The following is a 17,361-nucleotide window of genomic DNA, read 5'->3' as shown; positions in this document are numbered from 1 at the left end:
GCAGTGCGCCTGTGTCTGTACAAAATCACACCCAGCTAGGGCTAACAGTGACGCCTAAGAGAAGTCTATGGAGTGGTGTGCCTCGGAGACCTGTGTGCTGGAGATGCGCGAATGCGATGTCGGAGGTCTGCCACTGGGGAGTGGGAGGCTGCACTTACTGCTGCGGGCGCGGTGCTCCTTTGGAGGTGGAGATCCCAGGGTCTGCGAGTCTTTGGGTGGGCAGGATTGTGGCTGCTGGGTCACGGGCAGTATCCCAGGCCTGTCTGGGTGGTGGTGCTGATGAGTTCCTAGAAGAGGCCTCTCTCCCCTTCAACTTGGTGTGGGCTCCGTGCCCGAGTCCCGCAGTCCGGGGAGTACCCGCAGCGTTGGTAGTTTCTCCCTGTCCCAGAGAGCCTGGTCTGCCAGCCTCTGCTGCTCCTGCCGGATTTAACTGTCTCTCCCTCACACACACACCACACACATCCACACCTTCTCTTTTCATCCCCTCACTCACTTCCTATCCCTCACCTCCGTCCTGCCAGCCGCCATCTTTTTCTCGATATAATTTCAATCTTCTTACATTTACTGAGACTTGTTTTATGATGCAACATGTGGAAAACGTTCCATATGAGCTTGTAAACAATGTATATTCTGATTTTGGGTGAAATGTCCTAAAAATATAAACTATTTTTTTTTTCCTTTTTATTGACTCTATTGGGGTGACACTGGTCAACAAAAGTATTCAGGTTTCAGGTGCACAATTCTACAACACATCATCTGTACACTATATTGTGTGATCACTACCACAAGTCAAGTCTCTGTCCATCACCATTTATCCTCCTTACACATCCAGCACTCACTGCACTGTTGTCCATGTCTATGAGCTTTTTTTCACACAATCCTTCCACTCTCCCTCCCCTTAATTTTCCCCCTCCCTGACAGCTGTTGGCCTGCTATCTATGAGTCTGTCTCTATCTTGCTTGTTAGTTTATTTTGTTCATTAGATACTACATGAGTGAAATTGTATAGTACTTATCAAGAGAGTACATTACTGTCAATCTCTTGTACTAGGTGTCCTGTGAGGCTTTGTGGTACAATCTGTCTTTTTACCTGAGCTGGGTGCTCCAGGGATGTCCCTTTTGTGGGTTGTGTGTGCCCTTCTGTTGTAGTTGAGTTTTGAATGCTGTTAGCATGTTAGTGATGGGATTGATCCTTAGGCTGTCTGGCTGTTAGGACTGACCATGACTATAGCACACAAGCTATTGTGTGTAAGCTGACCCCATGGACTAGGAGATGCTGTCATAGGGCTCTGGTACCAGCTGAGTCTGCCCTGTGTTGTTTCTGAACTGATTGGGTTCTAATCTGGTGTAAAGCCAGCCACCAGTTGTATTAGTTTTAGAGACTCTTGACACGGGCTCCAGTGCAGCCAATATCAGCCACAATTTGTGTCAGGCTTCAGGCCACCTAGTGGGCTACAAAGTAATCTGTCATTGGTTAACACTTGTGCTGGGCTTGGAGGTGACTGAGAGAGGATGTGCTGCAAACAGAGGCCAGATGCCACTAGTTCCATGCGTGGAACTGTTTGATGGGCACCACTGTGTGACCTGAGGTAGAGGACTCTTGAGCCAGGTTTGTGGCTAATTAGTTGAAGCTATGTTCTACACCAATATAGGCCACATATTGTGCCAGACTTGGGACCATCTGATAGGAGTTACAATGCAAGTTGAGAATGGTCGCTGCTTGTGCCAGGCTTGGAAACACTTAGCAAGTGGTACAGGGCATGCTGAAACCAGCAGCTGCTTGTTTGGGGTTTGTGGAGCCTTGAGAGATTTTAGGGGTGTCTGTAGCACAAGCCAAGGCAGGTTGCTTATGTGAAAAAACTGCTAAAAGTGGCTTGGGTGGTATGTCAGAGAATCACCAGGGCAGGCAAAGAATGTTAGCCAGGTTAACTATGAATTCAGATTTGATGCTCACCTGAGGCTGTCAACTGGGTAGAAAGAGGACTTAACAAAGGAGTAATGGTGCCTACTAGAGTTTGTCCTTGGAATGATCTGCCCTCACCCTGAAGCCAGTTAATTCAGTTCCGCCCATATGTCCCTGGTGCTCTTTGAGCTGCAGTACCCACACTGGAGCCCAGAATGAATGAGTCTGTGCACGGCCTCAAGGATGCCTGGAACTCCAGCAACCCTTGTTTCAGCCCTCTGCAATCCCCACTGATTTTCATAACCAGATTGGGACTGTTCTTCCCAGCACTGGGCCACTGGGATGCCTTATTTCACAGGAGGGACTGCCAGCAGAGATTCCGTCTGAGTTATTCTACACCAGTGAGATGGGCCCTGCCTGTTCCACATCTCCACCCCTACTACAAATCTGTCAAAGCTTCCTCTTTATACGCTTACTTACAGGACTTCTGTTCAGGTGGTTCTCAATGATGGTTGTGCTATCGTTGAGGTTGTTCTATAATTTAATTTTGATGTGGCTTGTGAAGAGGCAAGCACAGTGTTTACCTACTCTGCCATCTTGACCAGAAGTAAGATATCTTCATATTCTTAAAGTTTGTAGCATATTACTGTACACATTGATTTGTCCACTACATTTTAGGATTAATAGAAGATATTTTTACTGTGCTACACACTAGCCAAGCTAACACATATTCTATGTATTCTTAACTTCATGGTTTTATTACTCTTAATATAGTAATTCTCAAGTAAAAACCTTCATTATTTACCTGCAGAAAATTTAATTGCCAGTGATTTTGTCCTGGATCAGCACAATTTACTGGCCTGATATGTGAGACATTGACTCCTTTCTGAAAAGGAGAAAAAGCAGGTTTAAAGCCCAAATAGTTTAATGTTTGTACCTTTTCCCCCAGGAAAAGACTGTTATCTTTTGTTAGCAACTGACAATTTATCACAAGGTGAGTTCTGAAAATATGACACCCTATTTCATAATATAGTGATCTAGTATTTCACTAGATTTCATTGTTAAATATTTAAACAATGGAAACGTTTGATCTGAAAGTAAGTACCTAATTTAGAGAAAGTTAAGGTTATTAAAAACTGGTATTATTTAATATGTCACATTCTATGATTGACAACATTATGTCACCACAAAGGAAGGAACAAAGGTTGAGTAATCATGCATTCTTAGGAATTTACTGAGAACTATAAATCTCTTTTAAGTTGTACAAGTAAGATAGTCTTGTGTAGATCTCTGTAGCTAAGCAAGGCAGTTAGTCTTTGATGTACTTAAATTTACAAAAGGTTTAGGATTATGTCTTTGGGCAAAGATGCCTAAAGGAAGGAAGGTATAGATCAAAACTGACATCATGACACGATAAATAGAAGATTGGAATGAATATATCTTCTAAGTCAAATAAGTAATATAATGTCTCTCAAGAACAGTTCATCATAATTTTAATTGGAGAATTAAAAACTTTTTTTGTATCTTGAATTTATATTGAGATATTTTAAATATAAGAACAAATCTTTACCTTTGTCCATATATTATCTACTGGATACATTTTCACAATCATACCATGATTTTTATACTGAAACAGAGGCATTTAGGAAGAAGATAAATTATTAAAAATCAGTTTTTGAGTGATTTTTTGATGACACTGTGTTACAAAAAGCAAGATAAATATATGCATAATAAAAATCAGAAACAGGCCTTGACCAGTTTGGCTCAGTGGATGGAGCGTCGGTCTGTGGACTCAAGGGTCCCGGGTTCGATTCTGGTCAAGGGCATGTACCTTGGTTGCGGGCATATCCCCAGTGGGGGGTGTGTAGGAGGCAGCTGAATGATGTTTCTCTCTCATCAATGTTTCTAGCTCTCTATCCCTCCCCTTCCTCTCTGTAAAAAATCAGAAATAGGATGATAGTCTTTGTTTTTCAATATTGTATAGTTTAAGCACAAATAACCTTTTATATCAGAATTTAAAAGTATATTTAAAAGGAGATGGCAATTTATAAAGTTACAGCCTTTTATAGAATAGTATCTGTAAGATCATCTATATATAAAAAAGTCTAAGCGACTGTTCAAGTAGTAGCTATGACATGCAATGACCACCAGAGGGCAGATGCTCAACTCACAGGCATGGAAACATGGAACAGACTGATAAATCTCAGAGGGAGGTGGGGAGGGCAGGAAGAGATTAACCAAATCTTATATGCATACTAGAGGCCCAGTGCATGAAAATTCGTGCACTTGGTAGGGGGGGTCCCTCAGCCAGCCTGCGCCCTCGAGATGTCCAACTGATGGCTTAAGCAGCCTATACCGCAATCTGGCCTCCCTCTGTGGGAGGTGACTGGCGGGCCGATCAGGGGATGGGGACCAGCAAGCAGCTGGCCCTGCTCCCCATCACCGTTGGACTCCCTCTGTGGGAGGCAACCCTGGCGGGCTGATCTGGGGATGGCGCCAGCCCCACCCCACATTGCCCCGCCACTGCTGCCACCAGTGGCCTCCCTCTGCAGGAGGCAACTGGGCAGGCTAATCTGGGACAGTGCTGGCCAGCAAGCGGCTGGCCCCATCCCCCCAATCACCCCTCCATCACCACTGGTCGCCACCCCCCCCCCCCCCCCGCTGTCCCTTCCCTCTGCCCGCTGGCATACGCCTTGGCTTGCCTGGCTCCTCCTGTTGACCAGTCATTTGGCCGTTCAGTTGATTTGCATATTACACTTTTATTATATAGGTCGAGAGGTCCGGTGCACAGATTGGTGCACCGGTGGGGTCCCTCGGCCTGGCCTTTGGAGATCAGGCCGAATCTGTGTACCGGGCCTCCAAAATCCCCCAAGGGGTCCTGGATTGCAAGAGGGCGCAGGCCAGGCTGAGGGACCCCACTGGTGCACAACCCATATACCGGGCCTCTAGTATAAGATAAGTGTATTTGGAACTACAGTGCATTTGGAAGGCTATACCCTACAGATGACAAAGCAACACAATAGATGGAGCCTGGTTATCTGATTCCAAGATACTTTACCAGTTCTGGAACATCTTCTAGGAGGACGTTTGTGTAAAAGAAAGAAAATTCTTTCAAGTCACCACAGTCTCCCTTTGGAGAAGCCTGTACTGTTTCATATCTAATGCACATGTTGGCATTATCGCACCACTAAGGACGCTACCAGTGAAGCTCATTCAACCCTGGTTACTTTGACTGACACACTACTCAAGGTCCTAGCCAGAACAATTAGGCAGAAAACAAAATATAAGGCATCGAAATCAGAAAGGAAGAAGATTCATTCACATACATTACTAAAGTTGGAGGATACAAAAATCAATATATTATTTTTTTACTAGAGGCCCAGTGCACAAAAATTTGTGCACTTGGCGGGGGGAAGGGCGTCCCTTAGCCTGGCCTGTGCCCTCTCGCAGTCTGGGACCCCTCGGGGGATGACCACCGGCTGGCTTAGGCCTGCTCCCTGGGGGACTGGGTCTAACCTGGCAATCAGACATCCCTCTGGCAGCCCAGCAGCCCTCGGGGGATGTCCACTTGCCAGAGGGGAGCAGACCTAAGCTGCAGTCGGACATCCTTAGCGCTGCTGAGGAGGCAGGAGAGGCTCTCACCACCACCACTGTACTGGCAGCCATCAGCCTGGCTGAGCAGAGCTCCCCCATGTGGAAGCGCACTGACCACCAGAGGGCAGCTCCTGCATTGAGTGTCTGCCCCCTGGTGGTCAGTGTGTGTCATAGTGACCAGTCATTCCCAGTCTTTCTGCTGTTAGGGTCAGTTTGCATATTACCCTTTTGCTATATAGGATAGAGGCCTGGTGCACGGGTGGGGGCCGGCTGGTTTACCCTGAAGGGTGTCCTGGATCAGGGTGGGGGTCTTGCTTGGGTGTCTGGCCAACCTAGGCGAGGGGCTGAGAGCTGTTTGCAGCTGGTCACACCCCCTTCAGGGTAGGGGTCCCCACTGGGGTGCCTGGTGAGTCTGGGTGAGGGGCTGAGGGCCATTTTCAGGCTGGCCGGTGACTGAAGCTCCCAGGCTCTCCTTTTTTTCTTTTTTTTTTTTTTTTTAAATTCTGGGATTTGTTTACCTTCTATAATTGAAACTCTGTTGCCGTCACTGGCGCTCCCAGCTCTGAGGCTGAGACTGACTAAAAGCAGGTATCTGGGGTTTGTTTAGCTTCTATAATTGAAACTTTGTTGCTTTTGGAGCTGTTGCTTTCAGAGCTTAGAGCAGGCCGCGGCAGGTGGGGAAACTTGGCTTCCTCCATCACTGGAGCAAGCAAACATCCTGCTTGCTTCAGCTGCCGGCCACCATCTTTGTTGGCAGTTAATTTGCATATCTCGCTGATTAGCCTATGGGAAGCGTAGCGGAGGTATGGTTAATTACCCTTTTTGTCTTTTATTAGATAGGATATGCTAGTAATAGATTATCAGAGAAGTTAATAATACAACTGCATAAAAATAATCTCAAAATATATTCAACTAAGGAGGTGAAATATCTGTACACTGAAATGACAACCCTTTGATAGAAGATGCAAATAAATGGAAAGATATCCATGTTCATGGGTTGGAAGAATTAATAGTGTTAAATATCCATACTACTCACACCAGTCTACAGCTTCAATACACCCCCTATTAAAATTCCAATGGCATTTTTCACAGAAATAGAATAAACAGTCCTAAACTTTGCATGGAATTCAATAGACCCTGAACTGCCAAAGCAATCTTGATAAATAAAGATAGAAGCATCACACTCCCTGATTTCAAATTTTATCACAAAGCTACAGTAGTAAAAGCAGCCTGCTATTGGGTTTTTTGGGAGGATTTCAAGATGGTGGCAGGGTAAGTGGATGCTACTCTCACCTCCTCCTAGGACCAAAATGGAATTACAACTAAATTATAGAACAATCATCCTGGATAACCAACTGAAGACTAGCTGATGGAGAGTCCTATAACCAAAGATTTATAGAAGAAGCCACATCAAGACTGGTAAGGGCAGAGACTCAAAAAAGGCTAGGCCTGCTCCCATGGGCAGTGGCTGAGGTTCTGGATGGATATCTTAGCTGTGAGAGGTTCCCCTGAGCAGTGTGGAGCCTAAACCCCAAGCCGGGTTCCCTAGCCCAGAGATGGGAAGAGGCGCTCACATAACATCTGGCTGTGGAAAGCAGTGGGGTATCTGTCTGCAAGGGAGAGACAGAGCCTGTTGGAGACACAGGCACCCTCTTAAAGGACCAATGCACAAAATTTCGTTTGCAGCCACTTACTTAGGACTCAGGTGGACTCAGAGTCGCCTGAGGAGTGCTAGGATCCCTGTGCTGAGTCATTCTTAACCATCTTTGGACCTCTGCATAGTGTTCCTGATGTCATTCCTAAAGCTGTGAACTGACTATGAACCATTTTATCATGGTTTAATATTGGCATGCTTAATAATACTCTTTCAAATTATCATCATTCTTGATATGGTCAGTTTTAATGACACATCTGTTCTACTTATTTATTTTATTGGGGTGACATCTACACTAATAAAAGACAAACATGCAAATTGACCATACCTTCGCTATGCCTTAAGCTATGCCCACCAGCCAATCAGAGCAACTATATGCAAATTAACCCAACCAAGATGGCGGCTGGCAGCCATGGAGCTGGAGCAAGCAGGAGGCTTGGTTGCCCCAATGATGGAGGAAGCCAAGCTTCCCGCCTGCCGTGGCCTGGCTCTAAGCTCCACTCAAAGCAAAAAAGTTTCAATTATAGAAAATAAATAAACTCCAGATACTTGCTTTCAGCCAGCCGTGGCCACGGAGCTGGAGCCTTGGGTTGCTCCTGGCGATGGAGGAAGCCAAACCCTAGCCGGCTCTGAGCTCCACTCAAGGCTACAAAGTTTCAATTATAGAAGGTAAATAAGTCCCAGAAAAAAAGGAGAGGCTCGGAGCTTCCATTGCCAGGGAGGGTTGGCCAGCCTGAAAACGACCCTCAGCCTCTCACCCAGACTGGCCAGGCACCCCAATGGGTACCCCCCACCCTAAAGGGGGTGTGGCCAGCCTGAAAACAACCATCAGCCCCTCACCCAGGCTGGCCAAACCTCCATGGGGTGAGGGTCCCCACTGAGGGGGGCTTGACCAGCCTGCAAACAGCCATCAGCCCCTCACCCAGGCTGCCCCCACCCATGCACCAGGCCTCTATCCTATATAATAAAAGGGTAATATGCAAACTGACCCTAACAGCAGAAAGACTGGGAATGACTGGTCACTATGACACACACTGACCACCAGGGAGCAGATGCTCAATGCAGGAGCTGCCCCCTGGTAGTCATTGCGCTCCCACAGGGGGAGCTCTGCTCAGCCACAAGGCAGGCTTATGGCTGCCGGTATAGCGGTGGTGGTGGGAGCCTCTCCCGCCTCCTCAGCACTAAGGATGTCAGATTGCAGCTTAGGCCTGCTCCCCTCTGGCAAGTGGACATCCCCCGAGGGCTCCCAGGCTGCCAGAGGGATGTCTGATTGCCAGCTTAGGCCCAATCCCCCCAGGGAGCAGGCGTAAGCCAGCAGGTTGTCATTCCCGAGGGGTCCTAGACTGCGAGAGGGCACAGGAAGGGACCCCCTTCCCCCCCGAGTGCACAAATTTTTGTGCACCGAGCCTCTAGTTGGTTAATAAGGTTATATAGGTTTCCAGTGATAAATGATCTGTACATTGCATTGTGAGCCCACCATCCAAAGTCAAATCATTTTCTGTTACCATATATTTGGCCAAGCTATAGAAACAACTGCAGTGTCCTTTGATAGAAGATGTGGTACATATATACAATTAAATATTATTTTGATATCTTATATAACTTGTCCTCTTGCTTGCAGCAGAGAACCCTTTTGAAAGCTAAAGCTTAATTACTTTCTGCTTTTGGAAAAGTTTGAGAGACCAAAGTTTAATTAAACTCAGGTAATCTGAGAGAAAATTTGCTTTCCCCAGCACGATTTGGGCTGTATGGAAGAGACTATAATGAAACCAGATACTCTTTCCTAATTCCATTGGGAGACACTCGTTTTCTGGAACAAAAGTAGAGTAGACCATTCACCTAAGATGTGCACGTTTTGATAGTTACTGTTGGCACGGAATGCTATCTTTGTTAAGGGATAGTAATACAGGTCAAAGAGTAAGTCCTAAAAACACTGAAAATTGGGGAGTAACAAGGTTTCAGTGAAGAAAAAGTAATTGGCTAGAAATGAAGCAGAGCTCAAAGAGGGCACACCAAGCTCTCTGGCTAGGAATTATCAGCTGGCCACAGCAACCTGATGAAAGAATGCACATTTTGGTGCACAGTGGAGCGTCTTTATTGTTCTGGTATCTCATGGTAATCTCTTCATATTCCTTTTTACCCCTAGTAACTTTAAATAGCTTTTACTAGTAAATGCAGAGATGTCCTCCATTGTATCTGATACCCTGTTGGAAAAGGCAGGGTACATAACTAAGGAAAATTCCCATAAAATTTGCTATGAATTAACCTTTCTCCTGTATTTTCCAAAATGGCTAGAGGGATAGGGATGGAGGATATTTGTAACCACATCATATAACATCATACTTTCTATTAATGTGGTGTGGTTTCATTATTTAGTTAAAAGTGACTTCACATAAAAATGTACCTACCTCACAGAAATGTAAGGATTAAGTTAGTGTCTGGCCCATAGTAAACGTAAAAAATATTAGCTGTTATTATTTGGAGGCACATCAATATAGTTAACAAGATACAGTAATAGGTCAATTGAAGTTATTCTTATGTAATATTGTATTAATAGTATGTAACATTATATTAATACTATTTCTTATTGATTAGGAATAGAGATTTTGAAAGTGGTTTATGCATCAATCTGGAACCCCTTCAGAGTTAGGGTAGACTGGAATCATCTTTCTGGTAAGCAATTGTCAGCTTTGGTATTGAAGTTTATAGCTACCCTGGTGGTAATGGCTTTGAGCCCTTCAGTATCACCTTGAAGGCCGGGATGGCTGGTGGTGATGTTAGACAGAAGCTGAAAAGTGCTCCCTTTTCCTGCAACAGCATTCCAAAAAACAAAGCACAAGATGACCTATCAATGGAGAGGAACTTTGCAGAAATTCCAGAAAGAAATGAAATCTGTTACAGTTCTGAGGATGCTTTGCCTAACCCAGGAATAGGAAATACAAGAATACGAATTGGGGTATCCAGAGATCAGGACTTCCAGATTTAGTCCCATTAGATAAACTGAGTTTAGAAAAAGGAAGGTCATGTTGATATTATAATAGCTTTTAAAAACTATCACTTTTTGGGAAACGAAAAAATGGCAACTGGCAGGAAGGTAGGGAGGGAGAGAGTGTGTGAACGTGTGTGTGTGTATGAGCTAGGGACAGATAGATTCTGCAGGTATTTTAAGGGGCTGCTAAACTGGGCACTCTTAGATGGTGGAGCCCCACTCCCAGCGCGGACACTCCTGGGCAGCCAGCATGGGCACAGTGACCACGCCATCTTGAGAAACAGAGCTGCTCGAGACTAGGATCCTGGCCTCAGCACCACCCAGTCTGATCTCAGATGCATACCAGGACCCTGCAGCCACTGGGGACAGAGACCTGTGACCACAGCTACAGACACACGGACATCAAAAGTCCAGAAATCCGCACGGCAGATCCGTGAGTAACAGAACCCATCCCCCTTCCCGCAGGCTCGCGGGCAGCGCCATAGTAACTGATAGACCCACCCCTTGCCCAGGCCTCAGTGCTGCTACAGGAACTTTAGCCTGGAAGTGTGCGAGCACCTTGGAACTGGTCCCGCGCAGTGCCGGCTACAGGAGCCCTGGCCTGGAGGCTAACACGCGAACACCAGGAATTTGTCCCGCGTAGCATGGGCCCAGGGACCCTGATTCTCTGGGCAGGAGGCAGCACCAAGCACCAGTGACTTGACTGTGTTTCTTATCACCTGCGCCTGGGATCCCTGATTCCCTGTGCATTCATACTAAGAGCCAGTGACTCCAGTTCTTGGTGCATGGGCACACAGGGAACCTGATTCTCAATGCGAGGTCGCGCGAACCAACAGAGACTCTGATACTGGATTCTTGGGGAAGTCTGACTCCTGGCGTACGCTAGGGGGCTCTGATTTTCAACACACTCCAGGGCGGGTCTCTGTTTCAGCACGGTGCAGGCAGGATCCCTGATTCTAAGGGCGCACACAAGGCCACATTGAGTGCTGGCAACACTGACTCTGAGCGAGCCTGGTTCCCACCAACCCACAACAACCACACGTCTTATTGTCAGAGCTCTTCAGTGACACTAGTGTGAGGCTCCCACTGCACACGGCCCAGGCCCACGCAACTCGACGTTTGAACCATCGGGAGATAATCAGAATGAAGAAACGACACAACACCCAGAGGAAAGAAAATGAGGAGTCGCCAAGAAAGGAAATTAATGAAATTGAAGCATGCAACATGACAGAAAAAGGATTCAGAATAATGGTTATACAATTCATTCACAGGATGGATGAGAAAATCAACAACCTATGCAAGAATCAGGAAGAAATGAAAAGTGATATAGCTACAATCAAAAACACCATGGAAGGTTTCAACAGCAGACTAGAAGCAGCAGAAGACCGAATTAGTGAGTTAGAAGATAAGGTAGAGAAATAAGCTCAATCTGAACAGCAACTAAAGAAAAAAATTAAAAAGCAGGAGGAGAGCCTAAGGGAGCTTTGGACAACATGAAATAAAGGAACATACGCATAATAGAGCTGCCAGGACAAGAAGAGCAGTAAGGATTAGAAAATATATTTGAAGAAATAATGACAGAAAACTTCCCAGATGTGGGGAAGAAAAAAGTTACACAAGTACAGAGAGTCCAAAGCAAGATGAACCCCAAAAGACCCACACCAAGACATGTCATAATAGCGATGGCAAATGTACAAGACAGAGACAGAGAGTCACCTACAAAGGATCCCCCATCAGATTATCAAATGATTTCTCAACAGAAACACATCAAGCTAGAAGGGAATGGAAGGAGGTATACAAAGTGTTGCAAAGCAAAGGACTGAATCCAAGAATACTATATCCAGCAAGACTATCAATCACAATTGAAGGGGAAATCAGGAGCTTTGCAGACAAAAAAAGGCTAAGGGAGTTTATCACTACCAAGCCAGGAATGCAAGAAATGCTAAAGGGAATGCTGTAAAAAGAAGAAATATAAAGGGAAGAAGGAAAACAGGCACAAAAATAGAAATGACTATAAGCAAGTACCTTTCAATAACTTTGGAGCATTTAGTTCTTTACATTTAATCAAAAGACATCGAGTGGCTGAATGGATAAAAGACATGACCCATATATATACTGTCTACAAGAGACCCACCTCAGAAAAAGGGACTCACACAGACTGAAAGTGAAGGGATGGAAAAATATCTTTCAGACAAATGGAAATGAAAAATAAAAAAGCTGGGGGAGCAATATTTATATCTGACAAAATAGACCTCAAAGTGAAGGCCATAACAAGAGATAAGGAAGGCCACTTCATAAGATTAAAGGGATTGATACAACAAGAGGATATAACCCTTATAAACATATATTCACCCAGTGCAGGAGCACCCAAATACATAAAAAACCTCCTGGAAAATAACAAGGGAGAGATCAACAACAACACAATCATAGTAGGGGACTTAAACACACCACTGACATCACTGGATAAATCCTCTAGACAAAAAATCAGCAAAGAAACAGCAATCCTAAATGACTCACTAGATCAGATGGACTTAATTGACATCTTCAGAACAGTTCACCCCAAAGCCACAAAATATATGTTCTTCTCAAGTGCACATGGGACATCTTCAAAAATAGACCACATATTGGGCCACAAGCAAAGTCTCCCCAAATACAAGAAGACTGAAATCATACCAAGCATCTTCTCAGATCACAAGGGCATAATATTAGAAATAAACCACAATAAAAACAATCCAAAAAACTCAAACATTTGGAAGCTGAATAGCATGTTACTAAATAATGATTGGGTTACCAGTGAGATCAAAGTAGAAATTAAAAACACCCTGGAAACTAATGACAATAACAGTACAACAACCCAAAATCTATGGGACACAATGAAAGCAGTCCTGAGAGGGAAGTTTATAGCACTATAGGCCTACCTCAAAAAACAAGAAAAAATGATAGTAAATCATTTAACTCTACAACTCAAAGAATTAGAGAACAACAAAAAAAGCCCAGAGTGAGCAGAAGAAAGGAGATAATAAAGATCAGAGGAGAAATAAATGACATAGAGACCAAAAAACCAATATAAAAGATCAATGAAAGCAAGAGCTGGTTCCTTGAAAGGATAAACAAGATTGATGAGCCTCTAGCCAGGCTCACCAAGAAGCAAAGAGAGAGGACTCAAATAAACAAAATCAGAAATGAAAGAGGCGAAATAACAACAGACCCCTCAGAAATTCAAAGAATTGTTAAAAAATACTATGAACAACTCTAACAAACTAGACAATCTGGAGGAAATGGACATATTCCTAGAAAAATACAATCTTCCGAAACTCAATCCAGAGGATTATAAAAATCTCAACAGGCCAATAACAATGGAAGAAATTGAAGCAGTCATCAAAAAGCTCCCAGCAAACAAAAGCCTGGGGCCAGACGGCTTCGCAGGAGAGTTTTACCAAACCTTCAAGGAAGAACTAAAACATATACTCCTCAGACTATTCCAAAAATTCAAGAAGAAGGAACACTTCCCGGCTCATTCTGTGAAGCCAGCATCACCCTAATACCAAAACCAGATAGAGACAACACAATGAAAGAGAATTATAGGCCAATATCCCTCATGAACATAGATGCCATAATACTCAACAAAATTCTAGCAAATCGGATCCAGCAATACATCAGGAAGATCATACACCATGACCAAGTAGGATTTATTCCAGGGAAGCAAGGATGGTACAATATCCGCAAATCAATAAATGTGATTCATCACATAAACAAATTGATAAAAACCACAGTCATATCAATTGATGCAGAAAAAGCTTTCGACCAAATTCAACACCCTTTCTTGATAAAAACTCTCAGCAAGGTAGGAATAGAAGGATCATACCTCACATAATAAAAGCCATATATGACAAACCCACAGCCAACATCATAATCAATGGGCAAAAACTAAAACCATTTCCCCTGAGAACAGGAACAAGACAGGGATGCCGCCTCTCACCACTGCTGTTCAACATAGTACTGGAAGTACTAGCTATCAGACAAGAAGAAGAAATAAAAGGCAACCAAATTGGAAAAGACGAAGTAAAACTGTCCTTATTTGCAGATGACATGATACTGTACATAGAAAACCCTAAAGACTCCATCAAAAAATTAGTAGACCTAATAAATGAGTTTGGCAATGTAGCAGGATACAAAATTAATGCCAAGAAATCTAAGACATTTCTTTACTCCAATAGTGAACTTACAGGAAGGGAGACTAAAAAAGCAATCCCATTTACCATTGCATCAAAAAAATTAAGATACCTAGGAATAAACTTAACTAAGGAGGTAAAAGACTTATATGCGAAAAACTACAGGGCACTGAAAAAAGAGATTGAGGAAGACATAAACAGATGCAATAACATACTGTGTTCATGGATTGGTAGAATCAACATCATCAAAATGTCCATACTACCCAAAGCAATCTATAGATTCAATGCAATCCCCATTAAATTACCAACGGCATATTTCTCAGATCTAGAATGAACGTTCCAAAAATTCATCTGAAATAAAAAAAGACCTTGAATAGCTGCAGCAATCCTGAGAAGAACAAAGTAGGTGGGATCTCAATACCAGATATCAAACTGTATTGCAAAGCCACTGTTCTTAAAACAGCTTGGTACTGGCACAAGAACAGACATATAGATCAATGGAATAGAATAGAGAACCCAGAAATTGACCCAAAGCACTATGCCCAATTAATATTCGACAAAGGAGGCAAGAGCATACAATGGAGTCAAGACAGTCTCTTCAATAAATGGTGTTGGGAAAATTGGATACATGCAAGAAAATGAAACTAGACCACCAACTCACACCATACATAAAAATAAACTCAAAATGGATAAAAGACTTAAACGTAAGACAGGAAACCATAAAAATACTAGAGGAATCCACAGGCAGCAAAATCGCAAACATATGCCGAAGGAATTTCTTCTCTGATAATGCTCCTAGAGAAAATAAACAAATGGGACTACATTAAAATAAAAAGCTTTTGCACAGCAAAGGAAACCATCAACAAAACAACAAGAAGATCCACTGCATGGGAGAACATATTTGCCAATGATATCACTGATAAGGGTTTAATCTCCAACATTTACAGGGAACTCATGAAACTTAACAATAGGAAGATAAACAATCCAATCAAAAAATGGGCAACGGACCTAGATACTTTCCGAAAGAGGACATAAAGAAGGCCGAAAGACATATGAAAACATGCTGAAAGTCACAATTATACGAGAGATGCAAATCAAAACAATGCGGTATCATCTCACACCTGTCATAATGGCTATCATGAACAAACAACAAGTATTGGAAAGGATGTGGAGAAAAAGGGGCTGGCACCTGAGGACACGGCTGTCTTTTTGAATCAGGAGGGAGTCACAAGCTCCCGACTGCTCTGAACTCCAGTTCCGGGAAGTCTCTGGGGACCCAGGACTCATACGGGGAGAAACTGGACTGTCTGGCAGCAGGCAGAACTCGGAACTTGAGGGCAGCTTTCCCTCAGAGGTAACTGCAGCAATTACTGGGACACTGAGACGTGGGACCCCTTAGGGCAGGTCTGAGGATCAGCCATAGCTGCTTGCTCCGCCCTGTTGTGGAGCCTCTGGGACAGCTTCAAGCATACCAACATCCGAATTATAGGGGTGCCAGAAGAAGAGAGAGAGCAAGATATTGAAAACCTACTTGAAGAAATAATGACAGAAAACTTCCCCTACCTGGTGAAAGAAATAGACTTACAAGTCCAGGAAGCACAGAGAACCCCAAACAAAAGGAATCCAAAGAGGACCACACCAAGACACATCATAATTAAAATGCCAAGACCAAAAGACAAAGAGAGAATCTTAAAAGCAGCAAGAGGCCGAACCGGTTTGGCTCAGTGGATAGAGCGTCGGCCTGCGGACTGAGAGGTCCCGGGTTCGATTCCGGTCGAGGGCATGTACCTTGGTTGCGGGCACATCCCCAGTGGGGGGTGTGCAGGAGGCGGCTGATCGATGTTTCTCTCTCATCGATGTTTCTGGCTCTCTATCCCTCTCCCTTCTTCTCTGTAAAAAATCAATAAAATATATTAAAAAAAAAAAAAAAAAAGCAGCAAGAGAAAGAAAGTCAGTTACATACAAGGGAGTACCCATACGACTGTCAGCTGATTTCTCAACAGAAACTTTGCAGGCCGGAAGGGAGTGGCAAGAAATATTCAAAGTGATGAATGCCAAGAACCTACAACCAAGATTACTTTATCCAGCAAAGCTATCATTCAGAATTGAAGGCCAGATAAAGAGTTTCACAGATAAGAAAAAGCTAAAGGAGTTCATCACCACCAAACCAGCATTATATAAATGCTGAAAGGTATTCTTTAAGAAGAGGAAGAAGAAAAAGGTAAAGATAAAAATTATGAACAGCAAATACATATCTATCAATAAGTGAATCTAAAAATCAAGTGAATAAAAAATCTGATGAACAGAGTAAACTGGTGAATATAATAGAACCAGGGGCATGGAAAGGGAATGGACTGACAATTCTTGGGGGGAAAGGGGTGTGGGGGATGCAGGAAGAGACTGGACAAAAATCATACACCTATGGATGAGGACAGTGGGAACTGGGTGGAGGAGAGCTATGGGGGGAAAAAAGAGGAACAACTGTAATAATCGGAACAATAAAGATTTAATTAAAAAAATAAAAACTATCACTTTTCTATGTTATGAAGTTTTGAATGGACCTTTAGATTCAAGTTAGGCTTTTTATTTGTTCTCTTTGGAAGACTACATTGTAAAATGACTCTAGGAATTTCTAAGTAAAATCCCATATGAAGTATTTTGTCTGATACAGGGGAGAATTCTTTTGAGATATGACATGTCTATGTGTATAAATAAAGGATTATATAAATTCCTAGGTTGGGCCAGGAATAGCTGATAATAAACTCTGTTTCTCTCAAAATCATATGAAGAGAATAAAGGCCTTTTTACTTTTTGCTAAATGGTGATTAATCACTGATCATCAATTTTCATATTTAACACAATTCCAACTTACATATTTATATTGTACTATTTAGCCAGGCTTAATTGTTTTGTTTTTTAAAAGACAGTATCTTTACAAAGAAAGTAATTCAAATTAACCAACCATGACCTACAAACATAAACAGAAATGATACTGAATAAGTATTGATTAAAACAAAAAGCACTTTAAAAAAAACCCAGCATGAATTCTT

At 43.3% G+C, this 17,361-nt stretch overlaps 1 protein-coding gene across 3 annotated transcripts in view; it reads right to left on the bottom strand.

Moving 5' to 3' along the window:
- The window catches only part of LOC118668947 (WD repeat containing planar cell polarity effector), a 244,340-nt gene that overhangs the window by 59,104 nt on the left and 167,875 nt on the right, over window positions 1–17,361 (bottom strand). The window lies entirely within an intron of this gene.

Source organism: Myotis myotis, unplaced genomic scaffold (assembly GCF_014108235.1).
Source record: "Myotis myotis isolate mMyoMyo1 unplaced genomic scaffold, mMyoMyo1.p scaffold_m19_p_14, whole genome shotgun sequence".
Taxonomy (NCBI): Eukaryota; Metazoa; Chordata; class Mammalia; order Chiroptera; family Vespertilionidae; genus Myotis; species Myotis myotis.
Note: the sequence above shows the minus strand (reverse complement) of the source record. Positions and strands in the feature narration are given on the sequence as shown.